The sequence below is a fragment of the Rutidosis leptorrhynchoides genome, chromosome 2 (genome assembly GCF_046630445.1).
Source record: "Rutidosis leptorrhynchoides isolate AG116_Rl617_1_P2 chromosome 2, CSIRO_AGI_Rlap_v1, whole genome shotgun sequence".
NCBI classification, from domain to species: domain Eukaryota; kingdom Viridiplantae; phylum Streptophyta; class Magnoliopsida; order Asterales; family Asteraceae; genus Rutidosis; species Rutidosis leptorrhynchoides.
In genome coordinates, this window is record NC_092334.1 from 174,976,195 (window position 1) to 175,001,297 (window position 25,103).

Below are 25,103 nucleotides of genomic sequence, written 5' to 3' on the forward strand. Positions count from 1 at the left end.
AGATTTCCAGAAATTCAAGGACACTCGTTCGAGTTAAAACATCACATCATCCAGGTCATTTAGAACAGCTGTCAGTTTCATGAATTACCGAATGACGATCCTAATTCTTACCTTGATAAATTCATATCTCTTTCGAACTCCTACAAACAGCCATGGATAGGACAAGATATAGTCCAGCTATACTTGTTTCCCTATTCTCTCACTCATCATTCTCAAATTTGGTTCGAAGGACTGGAAAAATATTCCATCACGTCATGGACGGAGATGGATACTAAATTCCTAACCAAATATTTCCTTCCTTCTAAACAAACCAAACTAAAGAATGACATCATTACTTCAAACAAAGTTATGATGAATCTCTTTACACTGCATGGGAGCGATTCAAAACCAAGCTGAAGAAATGCCCTAATCACCAGCTAGAACGGTCAGCCCAAATCTGTACCTTCTACAATGGTCTTACAGTAAATCATAGGACGACGATCGATGCAGCAGCTCAAGGGAATCTGATGAACCAAACCGCAGACGAAGCATGAGAGTTGCTCGAGAACATGACAATGCATCATCATGACTGGAACAGTGGTGAAATAACTTCATCATCTGCCCCACTCTCTGCACTCAACAATCAAACGGAGGCCATCAAATGCCTCACAGATAAGATGGAATCTCTCGCTAAACAACTCGGAGAATTAAAGACGCAGCCGCATCAGGTCAACCAAGCACAGGCTTGTGTTAATTGTACCAACCCGCAACCCACTGAAGAATATCAAGTTGAGTACGAAAACCCTAACGGTTCGGTCTGTTACGTCCAATACCCAGCTCGTCCACCAAACCCCGGATTCAATCAACGACCTAGGGTTAGTCAATTTCAGTGAAGCAATCAACCTTTTCGCTATCGCTATCCACCTTACCCAGCCCAACAATCTCAATTGACCTACGATCAACCACTTCCACTCACTGGTAGCCCAGTTGAGGAAAATTCCCCTACCACCCAGATTACGAAAGCAACTAACCCCACTCTCAGAGCTGATGATCAGTTGACTCAGTTCATTCAAGGACAACAACAGCTAAATCAGAGAACTACAGCCAGGCAAGATCAGACGGAGATACTAATGAGAAACCAATTGGCTCTACTCAAAAGTCTGGAAACGCAGCTCGGACAGTTATCACAACGCCTTGAAACCCGACCGCGGGGAAGATTGCCAAGTAATACTATCCAAAATCCCCACATAGAAGAAGCAAAACAAATGGATTTCGTAATCCCAAAGGAAGAACCACGGAGAAGGTCAGCCAGGCTCAAGAACAAATCAACATATACTCAGAAGCTGACCCCGAAAACTCCAGTTCGTGTACCCTATCCTGGAGGCTACAAGAAGAACCATCCAAGGTTGATTCCTTCAAACTTGATGGAAGATTCCTGGACACTATGTCCAAAGTTCCCAACCAGAAGAGATACATCCGAAGGCTTCTCTCTACAAAGGAGAGGATACCAGACTCTAACAAAATTCCACTGAGTGAAGAATGCTCTGCATTATTCAGAAACTCTCTACCACTGAAGCTAGGAGATACGGGTCGATTCGTTTTCCCATGTTCAATCTACCAATCTGGAACCATTCATGCGTTAGCAGATTTAGGAGCGAGTATCAACCTCATCCCCTACTCTCTCTACAAGAGATTAGATTTAGGAGACTTGTCACCAACTAAAATGACAATCCAACTTGCCAATCATACAATTCGATATCCTAAGGGCATAGTTGAGAACGTCTTGGTGAAAGTCAACAAATTCTTGTATCCCACGGATTTCGTAGTAATGGATATTAAGGAAGACCTGCACACACCAGTAGTGTTAGGAAGACCTTTCATGAATACGGCTGGTACTGTCATCGATGTGTACAATCAAACATTGAACTTATGATCACATGGGGAGAGCGTTACCTTCAAAATTGACCGACTAACCGATCTTTCTGGACTGGCAGAGAAGTTTGCTATTTCCACCAGACGGATCACTTCCGATGAAGAGTCTTCACCACCAGCCGATGATATCGAGATGGGTGTCGAATCACAGCCTGTAGACGACCCAGAAATGGAAGAAGAGGATCCAGCGAAGAAATAGAGGAATAGGAGGAATCTGAAGAGGAAGAGGAAATGGAAGACGTAAAAGAAACTACGACAATACCAGCTCCAAACATTGATCATCATGAGGAAATAATGAGGCTTGAGACGGAAGATCACAGTTTAATCATTCGCTTCAAGAAAAAGACCGACAAGGCTGAGGTCAAGGATATAGAAATTGATCCTGTAAGTATCAAACTGGAGAATTAGAATACTGAAGAAACCCGTTCATCAGACGCATCCTCAGAAGAACAATACACCGATGATGACGAGGTAGAGCAACATGAAGACATTCTGAATAAGTCACACTCTCCAACCGAACCAGATCAAGGGGAGCCGAACTCTTCTTTAGATCGGATTCTGGTTATATCTACTATCATACCCCCAAATAGGGCCGGGGAAATATGACTTCACAATATCACAACACAAGTATGTATAAACGAGAACGACTCTATATGAGACGTTTTAATTAAAAACTAATGTATTTAAGCAGCGGAAAGTATTAAGTCATTACAAATGACTCCTTAAAATTTAAATGTAATCTAAAATGTTCTAATGTAATAATATGAATGATGATATGCGGACTCTAAAAGCAGCAAAGTCCAAATAGCAAATAATCTTTAGCAATCTTCACCTGAGACAAAATATGCTTAAAGTGTCAACCAAAATGGTTGAGTGAACAACATAGGTTTATCAATAATAACCAAGTTTTTAGACCACAAGATTTAATTATAAAGTTTAATCAGTTCGGTAATAGTGCTGGTGTATATGATATCGATACTAACCATAATTTACCCTAAACACATCACGTTCGTGTCGTGAATCATTATTATGTATCCATTGACCAACGGTCATCCGAATAGAGACGTCACTCTCAATAGCGCTATTCACAATAACTAAGCTTGCCTTTATATGTAGCAATTAACGATATCATTGAAATGTCCCGTTCTTATTGATTAAAAACGTTCCATATTAATTGATTTCGTTGCGAGGTTTTGACCTCTATATGAGACGTTTTTCAAAGACTGCATTCATTTTAAAACAAACCATAACCTTTATTTCATCAATAAAGGTTTAAAAAGCTTTACGTAGATTATCAAATAATGATAATCTAAAATATCCTGTTTACACACGACCATTACATAATGGTTTACAATACAAATATGTTACAACAAAATAAGTTTCTTGAATGCAGTTTTTACACAATATCATACAAGCATGGATTCCAAATCTCGTCCTTATTTAAGTATGCCACAGCGGAAGCTCTTAATAATCACCTGAGAATAAACATGCTTAAAACGTCAACAAAAATGTTGGTGAGTTATAGGTTTAACCTATTTATATCAAATCATAATAATAGACCACAAGATTTCATATTTCCATACACATCCCATACATAGAGATAAAAATCATTCATATGGTGAACACCTGGTAACCGACATTAACAAGATGCATATATAAGAATATCCCCATCATTCCGGGACACCCTTCGAATATGATATAAATTTCGAAGTACTAAAGCATCCGGTACTTTGGATGGGGTTTGTTAGGCCCAATAGATCTATCTTTAGGATTCGCGTCATTTAGGGTGTCTGTTCCCTAATTCTTAGATTACCAGACTTAATAAAAAGGGGCATATTCGATTTCGATAATTCAACCATAGAATGTAGTTTCACGTACTTGTGTCTATTTTGTAAATCATTTATAAAACCTGCATGTATTCTCATCCCAAAAATATTAGATTTTAAAAGTGGGACTATAACTCACTTTCACAGATTTTACTTCGTCGGGAAGTAAGACTTGGCCACTGGTTGATTCACGAACCTATATCAATATATACATATATATCAAAGTATGTTCAAAATATATTTACAACACTTTTAATATATTTTGATGTTTTAAGTTTATTAAGTCAGCTGTCCTCGTTAGTAACCTACAACTAGTTGTCCACAGTTAGATGTACAGAAATAAATCGATAAATATTATCTTGAATCAATCCACGACTCAGTGTATACGTATCTCAGTATTGATCACAACTCAAACTATATATATTTTGGAATCAACCTCAACCCTGTATAGCTAACTCCAACATTCACATATAGAGTGTCTATGGTTGTTCCGAAATATATATAGATGGGTCGACATGATAGGTCGAAACATTGTATACGTGTCTATGGTATCTCAAGATTACATAATATACAATACAAGTTGATTAAGTTATGGTTGGAATAGATTTGTTACCAATTTTCACGTAGCTAAAATGAGAAAAATTATCCAATCTTGTTTTACCCATAACTTCTTCATTTTAAATCCGTTTTGAGTGAATCAAATTGCTATGGTTTCATATTGAACTCTATTTTATGAATCTAAACAGAAAAAGTATAGGTTTATAGTCGTAAAAATAAGTTACAAGTCATTTTTGTAAAGGTAGTCATTTCAGTCGAAAGAACGACGTCTAGATGACCATTTTAGAAAACATACTTCCACTTTGAGTTTAACTATAATTTTTGGATATAGTTTCATGTTCATAATAAAAATCATTTTCTCAGAATAACAACTTTTAAATCAAAGTTTATCATAGTTTTTAATTAACTAACCCAAAACAGCCCGCGGTGTTACTACGACGGCGTAAATCCGGTTTTACGGTGTTTTTCGTGTTTCCAGGTTTTAAATCATTAAGTTAGCATATCATATAGATATAGAACATGTGTTTAGTTGATTTTAAAAGTCAAGTTAGAAGGATTAACTTTTGTTTGCGAACAAGTTTAGAATTAACTAAACTATGTTCTAGTGATTACAAGTTTAAACCTTCGAATAAGATAGCTTTATATGTATGAATCGAATGATGTTATGAACATCATTACTACCTTAAGTTCCTTGGATAAACCTACTGGAAAAGAGAAAAATGGATCTAGCTTCAACGGATCCTTGGATGGCTCGAAGTTCTTGAAGCAGAATCATGACACGAAAACAAGTTCAAGTAAGATCATCACTTGAAACAAGATTGTTATAGTTATAGAAATTGAATCAAAGTTTGAATATGATTATTACCTTGTATTAGAATGATAACCTACTGTAAGAAACAAAGATTTCTTGAGGTTGGATGATCACCTTACAAGATTGGAAGTGAGCTAGCAAACTTGAAAGTATTCTTGATTTTATGTAACTAGAACTTGTAGAATTTATGAAGAACACTTAGAACTTGAAGATAGAACTTGAGAGAGATCAATTAGATGAAGAAAATTGAAGAATGAAAGTGTTTGTAGGTGTTTTTGGTCGTTGGTGTATGGATTAGATATAAAGGATATGTAATTTTGTTTTCATGTAAATAAGTCATGAATGATTACTCATATTTTTGTAATTTTATGAGATATTTCATGCTAGTTGCCAAATGATGGTTTCCACATGTGTTAGGTGACTCACATGGGCTGCTAAGAGCTGATCATTGGAGTGTATATACCAATAGTACATACATCCAAAAGCTGTGTATTGTACGAGTACGAATACGGGTGCATACGAGTAGAATTGTTGATGAAACTGAACGAGGATGTAATTGTAAGCATTTTTGTTAAGTAGAAGTATTTTGATAAGTGTATTGAAGTCTTCCAAAAGTGTATAAATACATATTAAAACACTACATGTATATACATTTTAACTGAGTCGTTAAGTCATCGTTAGTCGTTACATGTAAGTGTTGTTTTGAAACCTTTAGGTTAACGATCTTTTTAAATGTTGTTAACCCAATGTTTATAATATCAAATGAGATTTTAAATTATTATATTATCATGATATTATCATGTATGAATATCTCTTAATATGATATATATACATTAAATGTCTTTACAACGATAATCGTTACATATATGTCTCGTTTAAAAATCATTAAGTTAGTAGTCTTGTTTTTACATATGTAGTTCATTGTTAATATACTTAATGATATGTTTACTTATCATAGTATCATGTTAACTATATATATATATCCATATATATGTCATCATATAGTTTTTACAAGTTTTAACGTTCGTGAATCACCGGTCAACTTGGGTGGTCAATTGTCTATATGAAACATATTTCAATTAATCAAGTCTTAACAAGTTTGATTGCTTAACATGTTGGAAACATTTAATCATGTAAATATCAATCTCAATTAATAAATATAAACATGGAAAAGTTCGGGTCACTACAGTACCTTCCCGTTAAATAAATTTCGTCCCGAAATTTTAAGCTGTTGAAGGTGTTGACGAATCTTCTGGAAATAGATGCGGGTATTTCTTCTTCATCTGATCTTCACGCTCCCAGGTGAACTCGGGTCCTCTACGAGCATTCCATCGAACCTTAACAATTGGTATCTTGTTTTGCTTAAGTCTTTTAACCTCACGATCCATTATTTCGACGGGTTCTTCGATGAATTGAAGTTTTTCGTTGATTTGGATTTCATCTAACGGAATAGTGAGATCTTCTTTAGCAAAACATTTCTTCAAATTCGAGACGTGGAAAGTGTTATGTACAGCCGCGAGTTGTTGAGGTAACTCAAGTCGGTAAGCTACTGGTCCGACACGATCAATAATCTTGAATGGTCCAATATACCTTGGATTTAATTTCCCTCGTTTACCAAATTGAACAACGCCTTTCCAAGGTGCAACTTTAAGCATGACCATCTCTCCAATTTCAAATTCTATATCTTTTCTTTTAATGTCAGCGTAGCTCTTTTGTCGACTTTGGGCGGTTTTCAACCGTTGTTGAATTTGGATGATCTTCTCGGTAGTTTCTTGTATAATCTCCGAACCCGTAATCTGTCTATCCCCCACTTCACTCCAACAAATCGGAGACCTGCACTTTCTACCATAAAGTGCTTCAAACGGTGCCATCTCAATGCTTGAATGGTAGCTGTTGTTGTAGGAAAATTCTGCTAACGGTAGATGTCGATCCCAACTGTTTCCGAAATCAATAACGCATGCTCGTAGCATGTCTTCAAGCGTTTGTATCGTCCTTTCGCTCTGCCCATCAGTTTGTGGATGATAGGCAGTACTCATGTCTAGACGAGTTCCTAATGCTTGCTGTAATGTCTGCCAGAATCTTGAAATAAATCTGCCATCCCTATCAGAGATAATAGAGATTGGTATTCCATGTCTGGAGACAACTTCCTTCAAATACAGTCGTGCTAACTTCTCCATCTTGTCATCTTCTCTTATTGGCAGGAAGTGTGCTGATTTGGTGAGACGATCAACTATTACCCAAATAGTATCAAAACCACTTGCAGTCCTTGGCAATTTAGTGATGAAATCCATGGTAATGTTTTCCCATTTCCATTCCGGGATTTCGGGTTGTTGAAGTAGACCTGATGGTTTCTGATGCTCAGCTTTGACCTTAGAACACGTCAAACATTCTCCTACGTATTTAGCAACATCGGCTTTCATACCCGGCCACCAAAAATGTTTCTTGAGATCCTTGTACATCTTCCCCGTTCCAGGATGTATTGAGTATCTGGTTTTATGAGCTTCTCTAAGTACCATTTCTCTCATATCTCCAAATTTTGGTACCCAAATCCTTTCAGCCCTATACCGGGTTCCGTCTTCCCGAATATTAAGATGCTTCTCCGATCCTTTGGGTATTTCATCCTTTAAATTTCCCTCTTTTAAAACTCCTTGTTGCGCCTCCTTTATTTGAGTAGTAAGGTTATTATGAATCATTATATTCATAGATTTTACTCGAATGGGTTCTCTGTCCTTCCTGCTCAAGGCATCAGCTACCACATTTGCCTTCCCCGGGTGGTAACGAATCTCAAAGTCGTAATCATTCAATAATTCAATCCACCTACACTGCCTCATATTCAGTTGTTTCTGATTAAATATGTGTTGAAGACTTTTGTGGTCGGTATATATAATACTTTTGACCCCATATAAGTAGTGCCTCCAAGTCTTTAATGCAAAAACAACCGCGCCTAATTCCAAATCATGCGTCGTATAATTTTGTTCGTGAATCTTCAATTGTCTAGACGCATAAGCAATCACCTTCGTTCGTTGCATTAATACACAACCGAGACCTTGCTTTGATGCGTCACAATAAATCACAAAATCATCATTCCCTTCAGGCAATGACAATATAGGTGCCGTAGTTAGCTTTTTCTTCAATAACTGAAACGCTTTCTCTTGTTCATCATTCCATTCAAATTTCTTCCCTTTATGCATTAATGCAGTCAAGGGTTTTGCTATTCTGGAAAAGTCTTGGATGAACCTTCTGTAGTAACCAGCTAGTCCTAAAAACTGGCGTTTGTGTTTCGGAGTTTTCGGGGTTTCCCACTTTTCAACAGTTTCTATCTTTGCCGGATCCACCTTAATACCTTCTTTGTTCACTATGTGACCGAGGAATTGAACTTCTTCCAACCAAAATGCACACTTTGAAAACTTAGCGTACAATTCTTCCTTCCTCAATACTTCTAACACCTTTCTCAAATGTTCACCGTGTTCTTGGTCATTCTTTGAGTAAATAAGTATGTCATCAATGAAAACAATGACAAACTTGTCAAGGTATGGTCCACACACTCGGTTCATAAGATCCATGAACACAGCTGGTGCATTAGTTAAACCAAACGGCATGACCATAAACTCGTAATGACCGTAACGTGTTCTGAAAGCAGTCTTTGGAATATCATCTTCTTTCACCCGCATTTGATGATACCCGGAACGTAAGTCAATCTTTGAATAAACAGACGAGCCTTGTAGTTGATCAAATAAGTCGTCGATTCTCGGTAGTGGGTAGCGGTTCTTGATGGTAAGTTTGTTTAACTCTCGGTAGTCGATACACAACCTGAATGTACTATCTTTCTTCTTGACAAACAAAACAGGAGCTCCCCACGGTGATGTGCTTGGTCGAATGAAACCACGCTCTAAAAGTTCTTGTAATTGGCTTTGCAGTTCTTTCATCTCGCTGGGTGCGAGTCTGTAAGGAGCACGAGCTATTGGTGCAGCTCCTGGTACAAGATCTATTTGAAATTCAACGGATCGATGTGGGGGTAATCCCGGTAATTCTTTCGGAAATACATCGGGAAATTCTTTTGCAATGGGAACATCATTGATGCTCTTTTCTTCAGTTTGTACTTTCTCGACGTGTGCTAGAACAGCATAGCAACCTTTTCTTATTAGTTTTTGTGCCTTCAAATTACTAATAATATGTAGCTTCGTGTTGCCCTTTTCTCCGTACACCATTAAGGGTTTTCCTTTTTCTCGTATAATGCGAATTGTATTTTTGTAACAAACAATATCTGCTTTCACTTCTTTCAACTAGTCCATGCCGATTATCACATCAAAACTCCCTAACTCTACTGGTATCAAATCAATCTTAAATGTTTCGCTAACCAGTTTAATTTCTCGATTCCGACATATATTATCTGCTGAAATTAATTTACCATTTGCTAATTCGAGTAAAAATTTACTATCCAAAGGCGTCAATGGACAATTTAATTTAGCACAAAAATCTCTACTCATATAGCTTCTATCCGCACCCGAATCAAATAAAACGTAAGCAGATTTATTGTCAATAAGAAATGTACCCGTAACAAGCTCCGGGTCTTCCTGTGCCTCTGCCGCATTAATATTGAAAACTCTTCCATGGCCTTGTCCATTCGTGTTCTCCTGGTTAGGGAAATTTCTAATAATGTGGCCCGGTTTTCCACATTTATAACAAACTACATTGGCATAACTTGCTCCGACACTACTTGCTCCACCGTTACTCGTTCCGACACCATTTGTTCCTTTCGTTCTATTAACCCCTGGTCCGTAGACCTCACACTTCGCCGCGCTATGACCATTTCTTTTACACTTGTTGCAAAATTTGGTGCAGAACCCCGAGTGATACTTTTCACACCTTTGGCATAGCTGCTTCTGATTGTTGTTGTTGTTGTTGTTGCGGTTATTATTGTTGTTGGGATGATTGTTGTAGTTGTTGTTGCTGTTGTTGTTGTTGTTGTTGTTGTTGGGCCGTTTGTTGTAGTTGCGATTGATGTTGCGATTGTTGGGATAATTGTTGCGATTATTGTTGTAATTGCTGTTGTTGTTGTATTGGTGATTCTTATCACCGTTTTCCTCCCACTTTCTTTTGACTTGCTTCATATTGGCCTCTTCAGCAGTCTGTTCTTTAATTCTTTCTTCAATCTGGTTCACTAGTTTGTGAGCCATTCTACATGCCTGTTGTATGGAGGTGGGCTCGTGTGAACTTATATCTTCTTGGATTCTTTCTGGTAATCCTTTCACAAACGCGTCGATCTTCTCTTCCTCATCTTCGAATGCTCCCGGACACAATAGGCACAATTCTATGAATCGTCTTTCGTACGTGGTAATATCAAATCCTTGGGTTCGTAACCCTCTAAGTTCTGTCTTGAGCTTATTGACCTCGGTTCTGGGACGGTACTTCTCGTTCATCAAGTGCTTGAATGCTGACCACGGTAGTGCGTACGTATCATCTTGTCCCACTTGCTCTAGATAGGTATTCCACCATGTTAACGCAGAACCTGTGAAGGTATGCGTAGCGTACTTCACTTTGTCCTCTTCAGTACACTTACTTATGGCAAACACCGATTCGACCTTCTCCGTCCACCGTTTCAATCCGATCAGTCCTTCGGTTCCATCAAATTCCAAAGGTTTGCAGGCAGTGAATTCTTTGTAGGTGCATCCTACACGATTTCCTGTACTGCCAGATCCAAGGTTATTGTTGGTATGTAGCGCAGCCTGTACTGCAGCTATGTTTGAAGCTAGAAAAGTACGGAATTCCTCTTCATTCATATTCACGGTGTGTCGAGTAGTCGGTGCCATTTCCTTCAAAATAGTCAAATGGAACAAGTTAATCATACAGAATATTAAGAGTAGTTAATAGTATTTCGTAGCATAATATGAACTCATTTATAAAAGCTTTTTCTTCATATTAGCGTTTTATAAGTTTAAATTCGGGTAGTACCTACCCGTTAAGTTCATACTTAGTAGCTAATATACAATTCAACTACTACAATTCTATATGAAAAACTGATTGTAATAATATTTCGCGTTCAAACTTTTATACAATATTTTACAAACTTACAATACCGCTTATTTTACATAAAGCATGAAATATAGCACACAATAACTTTGATACAAGATAGTTGTGAAGATAATTCTAGCTAGTACACAAGTCGTTCAGCAAAGGCAATAAAGACACGTAATTCATACGTCCAGAAACAAGCCATGCATTCTGGTTTTACTAGGACTACTTCCCATCCTTGGTCTTGTGGAACATAACCGTTATGGCCGTTGATAAGACAGCGTGTTGTAACGTCATCAAAGGGACGAGGATTACGTAATGACCAACAGTCTCGTAATAACCTAAAAACCTCGTTTCTTACCCCAATTACCGACTCCGTCACTTGTGGGAACGTTTTGTTTAATAGTTGTAGCCCGATGTTCTTGTTCTCACTTTGGTGAGAAGCGAACATTACTAACCCGTAAGCATAACATGCTTCTTTATGTTGCATGTTAGCCGCCTTTTCTAAATCACGAAGTCCTATATTCGGATATACTGAGTCAAAATAATTTCTTAACCCGTTGCGTAAAATAGCATTTGGGTTCCCCGCAATATATGCGTCAAAGTAAACACAGCGTAACTTATGGATTTCCCAATGTGATATTCCCCATCTTCCAAACGAAAGCCTTTTATAAACCAAGGCATTCTTGGAACGTTCTTCGAATGTCTTACAAACTGATCTCGCCTTAAATAGTTGTGCCGAGGAATTCTGACCGACTCTAGACAAAATTTCATCAATCATGTCTCCGGGTAGGTCTCTTAAAATATTGGGTTGTCTATCCATTTTGTGTTTTTATACTGTAAAATAGACAAGAGTTAGATTCATAAAAAAAAATACTTATTAATACAAGCAATTTTTACATATATCATAAAGCATAAGCACACTATATTACATATATTACACCACACGAATATAACTATCTTATTCCGACTCGCTCGTTTCTTCTTGTTCAGTTTTGGTTCGTTTTGCCAAGTTTCTAGGGATATATGATGTTCCCCTAATACGAGCCGTCGTTATCCACATTGGTTTAGAAAAACCTGGTGGTTTAGAGGTTCCCGGGTCATTGTTACAACTTAAGGACTTCGGGGGTTGACGATACATATAAAGTTCATCGGGGTTGGAATTAGATTTCTCTATTTTTATGCCCTTTCCCTTATTATTTTCTTTTGCCTTTTTAAATTCAGTTGGGGTAATTTCTATAACATCATCGGAATTCTCGTCGGAATCCGATTCATCGGAGAATTGGTAATCCTCCCAATATTTTGCTTCCTTGGCGGAAACACCATTGACCATAATTAACCTTGGTCGGTTGGTTGAGGATTCTCTTTTACTTAACCATTTTATTATTTCCCCCACCGGTTCTATTTCTTCTTCCGGTTCCGATTCTTCTTCCGGTTCCGATTCTTCTTCCGGTTCCGACTCTTCTTCCGGTTCCTCTTCGGGAACTTGTGAATCAGTCCACAAATCATTCCAATTTACATTTAACTCTTCATTATTATTAGGTGAGTCAATGGGACTTGTTCTAGAGGTAGACATCTATCACATAATATCAAACACGATAAGAGATTAATATATCACATAATATTCATATGTTAAAAATATATAGTTTCCAACAAAAATGTTAAGCAATCATTTTTAAAGAAAACACGGTCGAAGTCCAGACTCACTAATGCATCCTAACAAACTCAATAAGACACACTAATGCAAATTTTCTGGTTCTCTAAGACCAACACTCGGATACCAACTGAAATGTCCCGTTCTTATTGATTAAAAACGTTCCATATTAATTGATTTCGTTGCGAGGTTTTGACCTCTATATGAGACGTTTTTCAAAGACTGCATTCATTTTAAAACAAACCATAACCTTTATTTCATCAATAAAGGTTTAAAAAGCTTTACGTAGATTATCAAATAATGATAATCTAAAATATCCTGTTTACACACGACCATTACATAATGGTTTACAATACAAATATGTTACAACAAAATAAGTTTCTTGAATGCAGTTTTTACACAATATCATACAAGCATGGACTCCAAATCTCGTCCTTATTTAAGTATGCGACAGCGGAAGCTCTTAATAATCACCTGAGAATAAACATGCTTAAAACGTCAACAAAAATGTTGGTGAGTTATAGGTTTAACCTATTTATATCAAATCATAATAATAGACCACAAGATTTCATATTTCCATACACATCCCATACATAGAGATAAAAATCATTCATATGGTGAACACCTGGTAACCGACATTAACAAGATGCATATATAAGAATATCCCCATCATTCCGGGACACCCTTTTGATATGATATAAATTTCGAAGTACTAAAGCATCCGGTACTTTGGATGGGGTTTGTTAGGCCCAATAGATCTATCTTTAGGATTCGCGTCAATTAGGGTGTCTGTTCCCTAATTCTTAGATTACCAGACTTAATAAAAAGGGGCATATTCGATTTTGATAATTCAACCATAGAATGTAGTTTCACGTACTTGTGTCTATTTTGTAAATCATTTATAAAACCTGCATGTATTCTCATCCCAAAAATATTAGATTTTAAAAGTGGGACTATAACTCACTTTCACAGATTTTACTTCGTCGGGAAGTAAGACTTGGCCACTGGTTGATTCACGAACCTATATCAATATATACATATATATCAAAGTATGTTCAAAATATATTTACAACACTTTTAATATATTTTGATGTTTTAAGTTTATTAAGTCAGCTGTCCTCGTTAGTAACCTACAACTAGTTGTCCACAGTTAGATGTACAGAAATAAATCGATAAATATTATCTTGAATCAATCCACGACTCATTGTATACGTATCTCAGTATTGATCACAACTCAAACTATATATATTTTGGAATCAACCTCAACCCTGTATAGCTAACTCCAACATTCACATATAGAGTGTCTATGGTTGTTCCGAAATATATATAGATGGGTCGACATGATAGGTCGAAACATTGTATACGTGTCTATGGTATCTCAAGATTACATAATATACAATACAAGTTGATTAAGTTATGGTTGGAATAGATTTGTTACCAATTTTCACGTAGCTAAAATGAGAAAAATTATCCAATCTTGTTTTACCCATAACTTCTTCATTTTAAATCCGTTTTGAGTGAATCAAATTGCTATGGTTTCATATTGAACTCTATTTTATGAATCTAAACAGAAAAAGTATAGGTTTATAGTCGGAAAAATAAGTTACAAGTCGTTTTTGTAAAGGTAGTCATTTCAGTCGAAAGAACGACGTCTAGATGACCATTTTAGAAAACATACTTCCACTTTGAGTTTAACTATAATTTTTGGATATAGTTTCATGTTCATAATAAAAATCATTTTCTCAGAATAACAACTTTTAAATCAAAGTTTATCATAGTTTTTAATTAACTAACCCAAAACAGCCCGCGGTGTTACTACGACAGCGTAAATCCGGTTTTACGGTGTTTTTCGTGTTTCCAGGTTTTAAATCATTAAGTTAGCATATCATATAGATATAGAACATGTGTTTAGTTGATTTTAAAAGTCAATTTAGAAGGATTAACTTTTGTTTGCGAACAAGTTTAGAATTAACTAAACTATGTTCTAGTGATTACAAGTTTAAACCTTCGAATAAGATAGCTTTATATGTATGAATCGAATGATGTTATGAACATCATTACTACCTTAAGTTCCTTGGATAAACCTACTGGAAAAGAGAAAAATGGATCTAGCTTCAACGGATCCTTGGATGGCTCGAAGTTCTTGAAGCAGAATCATGACACGAAAACAAGTTCAAGTAAGATCATCACTTGAAATAAGATTGTTATAGTTATAGAAATTGAATCAAAGTTTGAATATGATTATTACCTTGTATTAGAATGATAACCTACTGTAAGAAACAAAGATTTCTTGAGGTTGGATGATCACCTTACAAGATTGGAAGTGAGCTAGCAAACTTGAAAGTATTCTTGATTTTATGTAACTAGAACTTGTAGAATTTATGAAGAACACTTAGAACTTGAAGATAGAACTTGAGAGAGATCAATTAGATGAAGAAAATTGAAGAATGAAAGTGTTTGTAGGTGTTTTTGGTCATTGGTGTATGGATTAGATATAAAGGATATGTAATTTTGTTTTCATGTAAATAAGTCATGAATGATTACTCATATTTTTGTAATTTTATGAGATATTTCATGCTAGTTGCCAAATGATGGTTCCCACATGTGTTAGGTGACTCACATGGGCTGCTAAGAGCTGATCATTGAAGTGTATATACCAATAGTACATACATCTAAAAGCTGTGTATTGTACGAGTATGAATACGGGTGCATACGAGTAGAATTGTTGATGAAACTGAACGAGGATGTAATTGTAAGCATTTTTGTTAAGTAGAAGTATTTTGATAAGTGTATTGAAGTCTTCCAAAAGTGTATAAATACATATTAAAACACTACATGTATATACATTTTAACTGAGTCGTTAAGTCATCGTTAGTCGTTACATGTAAGTGTTGTTTTGAAACCTTTAGGTTAACGATCTTTTTAAATGTTGTTAACCCAATGTTTATAATATCAAATGAGATTTTAAATTATTATATTATCATGATATTATCATGTATGAATATCTCTTAATATGATATATATACATTAAATGTCTTTACAACGATAATCGTTACATATATGTCTCGTTTAAAAATCATTAAGTTAGTAGTCTTGTTTTTACATATGTAGTTCATTGTTAATATACTTAATGATATGTTTACTTATCATAGTATCATGTTAACTATATATATATCCATATATATGTCATCATATAGTTTTTACAAGTTTTAACGTTCGTGAATCACCGGTCAACTTGGGTGGTCAATTGTCTATATGAAACATATTTCAATTAATCAAGTCTTAACAAGTTTGATTGCTTAACATGTTGAAAACATTTAATCATGTAAATATCAATCTCAATTAATATATATAAACATGGAAAAGTTCGGGTCACTACAATCATGGTAGGGATTTAGCATGAATCAAAGCATGTTAGCACAGTTTAAACTAATCAGAATAAAGTTTGAGTACTCGTGTCTAAGCGTAAAACAGTTTAAAAGCAAGCATGTGTCTAACCCCAAAGTTATAAAACAGTTAAGAAATAGTAAAAAGAGGGGCTATGAAGTTCACCTTAATAGCAGATAGATATTCCACGCAAGTTATATGATCGGAGTGTTGAACACGGAGATCTCAACCTAGAGATATTATGTTCGATTAGTTAATGTCTAATAGACATAAAGTTTGTTTATTAATATAGCAAACTATATTAACAGTGATCGTTTTCGAGAAAAGTTATTATTTCTCAAAAGTTTCTATATTTGAAAACCTACTATTTATGGAAAGCTTCCACTTATAGTAAGCTTCTAGTTTTAAAAATGTCGGGTTACAATTCTTAACAAAGATGTTGTACAATCTCGCCCAAACTTCGTTGCTAACATGCAAGTCACTCGAATGATCTATTGTTACCGAGCGGCCCAGGATCTCTTGACCAGAATCTAAGTCTTGGTATTCGAGATCCACAAGCGTCCCATAATGGTACCAAGGATCACCCTAGGCCATAAGTAGCGGTGATGTTTGTAGACTTTGTACGTTATCTTTAATTATAACCTTCACGTTATAGGTGTATACGCACATCGAATTATTAATGTACTTAATAATTATATATATAGGTGATAATATAACTTAGTTCAATTAAAGTGTTACAATATAAGATAGGTTCTTATGTTATAATAGTATTATATATTATTACTTTAGTTAAAAAAAAATTAACCTTTTAATCTTATCACTTTAATTCTATATCATTAAGTTTAAAGTTTAAGTAACCTAGATAAGTTGTAACTTTTTATTTTATCCCATGTTTTTAGACTTATCATTATTACTTAATTATTATCTTTAATTAATATTTATCCTCCTATTATTTCTATTCTTAGTTATCCCTTACTTATTTTAATTAGTCTTATCTTTATCAGAATACATGTTCAGAATCATCAAAATACTTTTAGTTATCACAATTATTATCCTAATTATATTATAACATGATACATATATACATATACTTTAATCTTTCCAATTTCACCTATACATTCTTTATGTGTGCATGCATGCATGCTTTCTACTTTTTATCAATCTTCAGTAATCTTTTTAAACATTCATGATCTTTAAACATTCTAGTATTCATATTAATAACCTTAACCATATTACTATCTATTAATCACATCATACTCAAGATTTTTATTCTTTATAACAATCACATTCATCCATGTTACTAACTTAACTGTTACCTACATTATTAATCTTCATGGGTTCATATATTTAACCATAACTTATTAATATTTACCATGATCATAATCATATTCAAATAATTCTACTTTTACAAATTCATTGATCATATTATCATACTTTTATTAAGTTTCATAATAATTAACATAATACTTAAAAAGAAAAAAAGAAACAAATTAAATAGTATTATGAACTTAGGAAATTTAGGGATACCTTAAGTTGTTTTAAGATCAAGAAAGTGATGGTGGAGAGTGGTGGTGAGTCTCGACAGTAGCAGCAGTAAAACACAGCAACAAAGTGACTAAACGAGCGGGTTTTTGGCCTGGGTTGGATCACGCAGACAGCAGGAAAGAAGCAGCAAAAATAGGCGACTTGTGGACTGTTTTGGATGGCGAACAATAGCAGAAAAAGTGTAGGAAACTTGGTGTGATGGTGGCGGTTTGCAACTGCAAAGAAGCAGCCCGTTTTGGCTCGAAAAAGGCAACAAAAGGCTGATGTAAATGGCGGACAGCAGCAGCCCAGAAAATGCAGCAATTCAGTAGCCTAAACTAGCGGTTTTAAAGGTGGACTGCAGACAGAAAAATGCAGCAGCAGGGTGTTGAATTGGGCGGGTCTGTGGCCTGTTTTGGACACGCAGAAACAGCAAACAAGAGCAGCAACGGATGGTGTTGGTGGCGGTTCACAACAGCAGCAAAAAGGCTGTGGTTTGGGGTCGAAACAGCGACAAAAAAAAAACTGCTGTAAATGGTGGCGGTTTGGTGCAGAAAAACGCAGCAAACGGAGCTGTCTTTGGGGCGGTTTTGAGTGTCGATTACAGCAGGAAAAAGGGCTGTAAAAGTGGTGAAGTACAGCTGCAAATAGCAGCCTGTTGTGGCTCGAAAAACACAGCAGAAACAGGAGCAAAAATATGGCGATTGAGGGCTGTTTTTGGACTGAACAAGTGGCGATTTGGAGCTGTGATGGGGCTGTTTTGTTGAAGGCTGTAGCCTGTCGACTAGCAGCAACAATAGGGAGGGTTTATGGTCGACTAAAAAAGAAAAGAGGCTGGAAATATGTCGACTAAAAAAAACTGCAAGGAGAGGGATTTTGAGTTTTTTTTGGGTGATGCTTATTATGGAAAAACTTGAGCCTATTTATAGATAATTAACATGAGTTGTGATTAAATTAGGATTCATGAAATACTTAGTGATCAAGCACATGAATTACTATTTGACTAGGATTGTGAAAGCTTAATGACCAAGTTTATTTTTATTTCAATTATTTAATCTAGCCGATTTCTTATTTAATTATACATGTATTATATATATATATATATATATATATATATATATATATATATATATATATATATATATATATATATATATATATATATAATTTTTTTTATAAATGTTACATTTACTTATAATGCATTTTATTTATTTATTTTACATCATTTGTCCATCCTTGTTGTTAAATTTTAATTTAGTTCTAATTAGTTTTTAATTAATATCACACTTAAATTAATACATATAGTTTATATAATTAATTTAGTATTAGGGTTAGGGTTTACAAGATTAGGGTTTTAATTAATGTCTGAGGTTGAGGTTTCAGGTTATTAATTACAAGCATTAATTTACAGACCGTCTTATTACTCGGACACTTATTATGTCTGAACAACAACCCCAATGATAATACACAGAATAAGACAATGAAACCCTAAGGACATTTTGGTAAATTCAGAATGGAAAAGTGAGGGTTGTTATAGCACATCCTCATTAATTTAAACTTCGTCCTGAAGTTTCAGGAAGACTTCTCGGATGCATCAGCGGTTGATAATAGATGAGGATATTTCCGCTTCATTTGGTCTTCACGTTCCCAGGTATACTCGGGGCCTCTTCGTGAATTCCAACGGATTCGTTCTATAGAAATATTGCCCTGTTTTAAGCGTTTGAATCTTATGACCCATAACTTATACAGGTTCTTCTTTGAAGTGCATCTTATTATCAATGCGAAAGTAATCCAAAGGAATAACAGGAGTTTCATCCGAATTGATTTCCCCAAAAAGAGAAGATAATGCTATTCACGCATTTCAGTAATTCAGATACATGAAATTTCAGAAACATTACTAAGCTCATTTAAACTCTGAGCGTTTTATTCCACAACACTAGGGTAGACAAACAGATGGGAGTTTGTGGTGATCACAACCATGAAGTTTGATGCATGGCTTGTGTTTGTTAGAGATGGTACCAACTTCAAATTCCGGAAGGTAACCATAGACATTATACTTTTGGTTTTCAAGAAATTCCTAATGTGAATCGACGAAAGGAGATGTCAGCTGAGCAATCACTAATCAGGCTTATATACAAGTATGCTATAATTACTAAAATGCCCTCAAGATGGTATGAGTGATTAAGGAAAGATATCGTTCAGTGTATCATGCGAATTTATCCTTGGAAATAGTTTTTGATAGCTCTTTGTAGAATGTAACTTTATGATCATGATTTCAGTTACATGGCAAATCAGGGATTGGAACTTGACTAGGATAACGTCCAGTTGCAACCCATGAAGGAAGAAATGTTTAGAGTAACCACATAAATGCCATAAACGTTTAAGGTAACTCCTTTAGAGAGGATATCGAGGATTTTAAATTATATTTCTGATAGGAAACTGCACGAAAAGGGGTGATCTCTAAATGAGAAAGACGTTCTCGCACAAATGGCGAGTCGATCTATCATTCACTTAAATGCAGATGTAAATCCTTGGCTATAAAGAATTGTTTCCAACAGGTGAGGAAATCTTCAAAAAATGCCTTCTCATGCCAAAAAGATATTAAATCATAGTATGGATGTATACGAAGTTGTTGTGGTTTATTCGTGAAATATCGGAAGTAAAGTCTTCTCAATGGTCAACCTCAAAAGGGAAAAGTCATAGAGTTTTGAATGATGAACTCAATGGTAAGTTTCGAAGGACAAGAGGAATTGTGATTACTACGTGGTGTAGAATAATACAAAAAATTTTATATAAACAAGTAATGAAAATTTTATAGAAGTTCAAGTCGTTTAAGGTGACAATGTTGGAAGGAATGAAGTTCTTAGTTAAACTAGAGTTATGTACAACATGTACTATTTTACGTAAAATATCTTTTGAATAAAAGAATTGATTTATAGAAGTCAAAGTATAATTTTATATGTACTAGTCAAAAATAAGTAAAGGTAAATTTTATTTACTTTATTATATAAACATATACGATTTATAAAATTTGCACGAATGGTAGTAAATAAATTTATTTTATAAAATTTCGAGAGGATCGTATAGTAAAATAGTTTGTGTAAAATTTTGGTAACAGAATTTTCATATTTCGGAGGTTACGAGTTGGAAATAGATCGATGAAGATCGGGTGAAAGAATTTTGAAAATTTCGGGTTATTTTTAAGCAACAATGTTGCGAGGTAATGAAATCTATTGTATTTAAATGCGGTTGTTGACTACAATTAGGGCATAAGTTTTTGGAATTCAAAAATGTTCATGTGTGAAGCTGTTGCTGACAAGTAAGATATGAATGGTGGAGTATAAGAACGTGATAGTGAAGGTGGTGTTTATAATATCTTCGTTTAAATATTCAAATGAAAATCTTGCGAGTGGTTGTCGCTTATCTTCGACGGGTTTCCTAATGAGTTTATGAAAATCTAAACTAGAAGCGTAATTGCAAGATAACAGGAGGCATGCTTTGAAGAAGTTCGAGGGTGTCACTTCAGGTCACTTAAGAACATGCATCCTTCCTTCCAATTAAGCGTCAAAGAGATAAGTTGTTTAAGAATGCCAAGCTTTACAACTTTTATGGCATAGGAGAATTTATTAATCTACTCATGGGTATGAGATAGATAGTTTGATCATAACGACCTCTTCGTATATCTATAAATCAGATGATAATTACCATTCATGTAATAACATTGAGATTTTTGAATAATAGTTTGGAAATTTTTCTTTGATTCACTTTCTATTCCATATGTCATGATATTGGAATTTCTATATGAATTACCATAATATAATCACGTTGGCCGGGCGTCATTATATTTCACTAATTCATATTTCCATTTCAATATCACTCCATAAGGTCAGGACACGTGTTCAAACTTAGTTAGTTGACGTGGGAATGTTGAGTCATGACTGACATCCCTTTGCGTGAGTCAAAGAATATTTTGAATCACAATGGCGAATTCAGGTCATAAGATATGTATGGATATGATAACAATCATGTACTAACCGATCCTTTAGAGTCGGGATCAGGCAAGATGATAGGGTTTTGGCTTGATATCCTTAGGAAAGGATACAGAATATCAACAGAGGTAAAACAGGAAGTAAGATGAAATAGCAGTATAAAGATTAGGGGAAAATGCTTAAAACTAAGGCAGGAAAGGTTATAGTCCTAAAGATTGCTAAGGCACCCTAGCTAACACATAAGGCACACATAAAATGCAATCCTGGTTCTCTATAACAACCTGGCTCTGATACCACTCTGTCATACCCCCAAATAGGGCTGGGAAAATATGACTTCACAATATCACAACACAAGTATGTATAAACGAGAATGACTCTATATGAGACGTTTTAATTAAAAACCAATGTATTTAAGCAGCGGAAAGTATTAAGTCATTACAAATGACTCCTTAAAATTTAAATGTAATCTAAAATGTTCTAATGCAATAATATGAATGATGATATGCGGACTCCAAAAGCAGCAAAGTCCAAATAGCAAATAATCTTTAGCAATCTTCACCTGAGACAAAATATGCTTAAAGTGTCAACCAAAATGGTTGAGTGAACAACATAGGTTTATCAATAATAACCAAGTTTTTAGACCACAAGATTTAATTATAAAGTTTAATCAGTTCGGTAGTAGTGCTGGTGTACATGATATCGATACTAACCATAAGTTACCCTAAACACATCACGTTTGTGTCGTGAATCATTATTATGTATCCATTGACCAACGGTCATCCGGATAGAGACGTCACTCTCAATAGCGCTATTCACAATAACTAAGCTTGCCTTTATACGTAGCAATTAACGATATCATGGTAGGGATTTAGCATGAATCAAAGCATGTTAGCACAGTTTGAACTAATCAGAATAAAGTTTGAGTACTCGTGTCTAAGTGTAAAATAGTTTAAAAGCAAGTATGTGTCTCACCCAAAAGTTATAAAACAGTTAAGAAATAGTAAAAAGAGGGGCTATGAAGTTCACCTTAATAGCAGATAGATATTCCACGCAAGTTATATGATCGGAGTGTTGAACACGGAGATCTCAACCTAGAGATATTATGTTCGATTAGTTAATGTCTAATAGACATAAAGTTTATTTATTAATATAGCAAACTATATTAACAGTGACCATTTTCGAGAAAAGTTATTATTTCTCAAAAGTTTCTATATTTGGAAACCTACTATTTATGGAAAGCTTCCACTTATAGTAAGCTTCTAGTTTTGAAAATGTCGGGTTACAATTCTTAACAAAGATGTTGTACAATCTCGCCCAAACTTCGTTGCTAACATGCAAGTCACTCGAATGATCTATTGTTACCGAGCGGCCCCGGATCTCTTGACCAGAATCTAAGTCTTGGCATTCGAGATCCACAAGCGTCCCATAATGGTACCAAGGATCACCCTAGGCCATAAGTAGCGGTGATGTTTGTAGACTTTGTACGTTATCTTTAATTATAACCTTCACGTTATAGGTGTATACACACATCGAATTATTAATGTACTAAATAATTATATATATAGGTGATAATATAACTTAGTTCAATTAAAGTGTTACAATATAAGATAGGTTCTTATGTTATAATAGTATTATATATTATTACTTTAGTTAAAAAAATTTAACCTTTTAATCTTATCACTTTAATTCTATATCATTAAGTTTAAAGTTTAACTAACCTAGATAAGTTCTAACTTTTTATTTTATCCCATGTGTTTAGACTTATCATTATTACTTAATTATCATCTTTAATTAATATTTATCCTCCTATTATTTCTATTCTTAGTTATCCCTTACTTATTTTAATTAGTCTTATCTTTATCAGAATACATGTTCATAATCATCAAAATACTTTTAGTTATCACAATTATTATTCTAATTATATTATAACATGATACATATATACATATACTTTAATCTTTCCAATTTCACCTATACATTCTTTATGTGTGCATGCATGCATGCTTTCTACTTTTTATCAATCTTCAGTAATCTTTTTAAACATTCATTATCTTTAAACATTCTAGTATTCATATTAATAACCTTAACCATATTACTATCTATTAATCACATCATACTCAAGATTTTTATTCTTTATAACAATCACATTCATCCATGTTACTAAACTAATACCTACATTATTAATCTTCATGGGTTCATATATTTAACCATAACTTATTAATATTTACCGTGATCATAATCATATTCAAATAATTCTACTTTTACAAATTCATTGATCATATTATCATACTTTTATTAAGTTTCATAATAATTAACATAATACTTAAAAAAAAAGAAACAAATTAAATAGTATTATGAACTTAGGAAATTTAGGGATACCTTAAGTTGTTTTAAGATCAAGAAAGTGATGGTGGAGAGTGGTGGTGAGTCTCGACAGTACCAGCAGTAAAACACAGCAACAAAGTGACTAAACGAGCGGGTTTTTGGCCTGGGTTGGGTCACGCAGACAGCAGGAAAGAAGCAGCAAAAATAGGCGACTTGTGGACTGTTTTGGATGGCGAAAAATAGCAGAAAAAGTGTAGGAAACTTGGTGTGATGGTGGCGGTTTGCAACTGCACAGAAGCAGCCCGTTTTGGCTCGAAAAAGGCAACAAAAGGCTGCTGTAAATGGCGGACAGCAGCAGCCCAGAAAATGCAGCAATTCAGTAGCCTAAACTAGCGGTTTTAATGGTGGACTGCAGACAGAAAAATACAGCAGCAGGGTGTTGAATTCGGCGGGTCTGTGGCCTGTTTTGGACACGCAGAAACATCAAACAAGAGCAACAACGGATGGTGTTGGTGGCGGTTCACAACAGCAGCAAAAACGCTGTGGTTTGGGGTCGAAACAGCGACAAAAAAAACTGCTGTAAATGGTGGCGGTTTGGTGCAGAAAAACGCAGCAAACGGAGCTGTCTTTGGGGCGGTTTTGAGTGTCGATTACAGCAGGAAAAAGGGCTGTAAAAGTGGCGAAGTACAGCTGCAAATAGCAGCCTGTTGTGGCTCGAAAAACACAGCAGAAACAGGAGCAAAAATATGGCGATTGAGGGCTGTTTTTGGACTGAACAAGTGGCGATTTGGAGCTGTGATGGGGCTATTTTGTTGAAGGCTGTAGCCTGTCGACTAGCAGCAACAATAGGGAGGGTTTATGGTCGACTAAAAAAGAAAAGAGGCTGGAAATATGTCGACCAAAAAAAAACTGCAAGGAGAGGGATTTTGAGTTTTTTTTGGGTGATGCTTATTATAGAAAAACTTGAGCCTATTTATAGATAATTAACATGAGTTGTGATTAAATTAGGATTCATGAAATACTTAGTGATCAAGCACATGAATTACTATTTGACTAGGATTGTGAAAGCTTAATGACCAAGTTTATTTTTATTTCAATTATTTAAT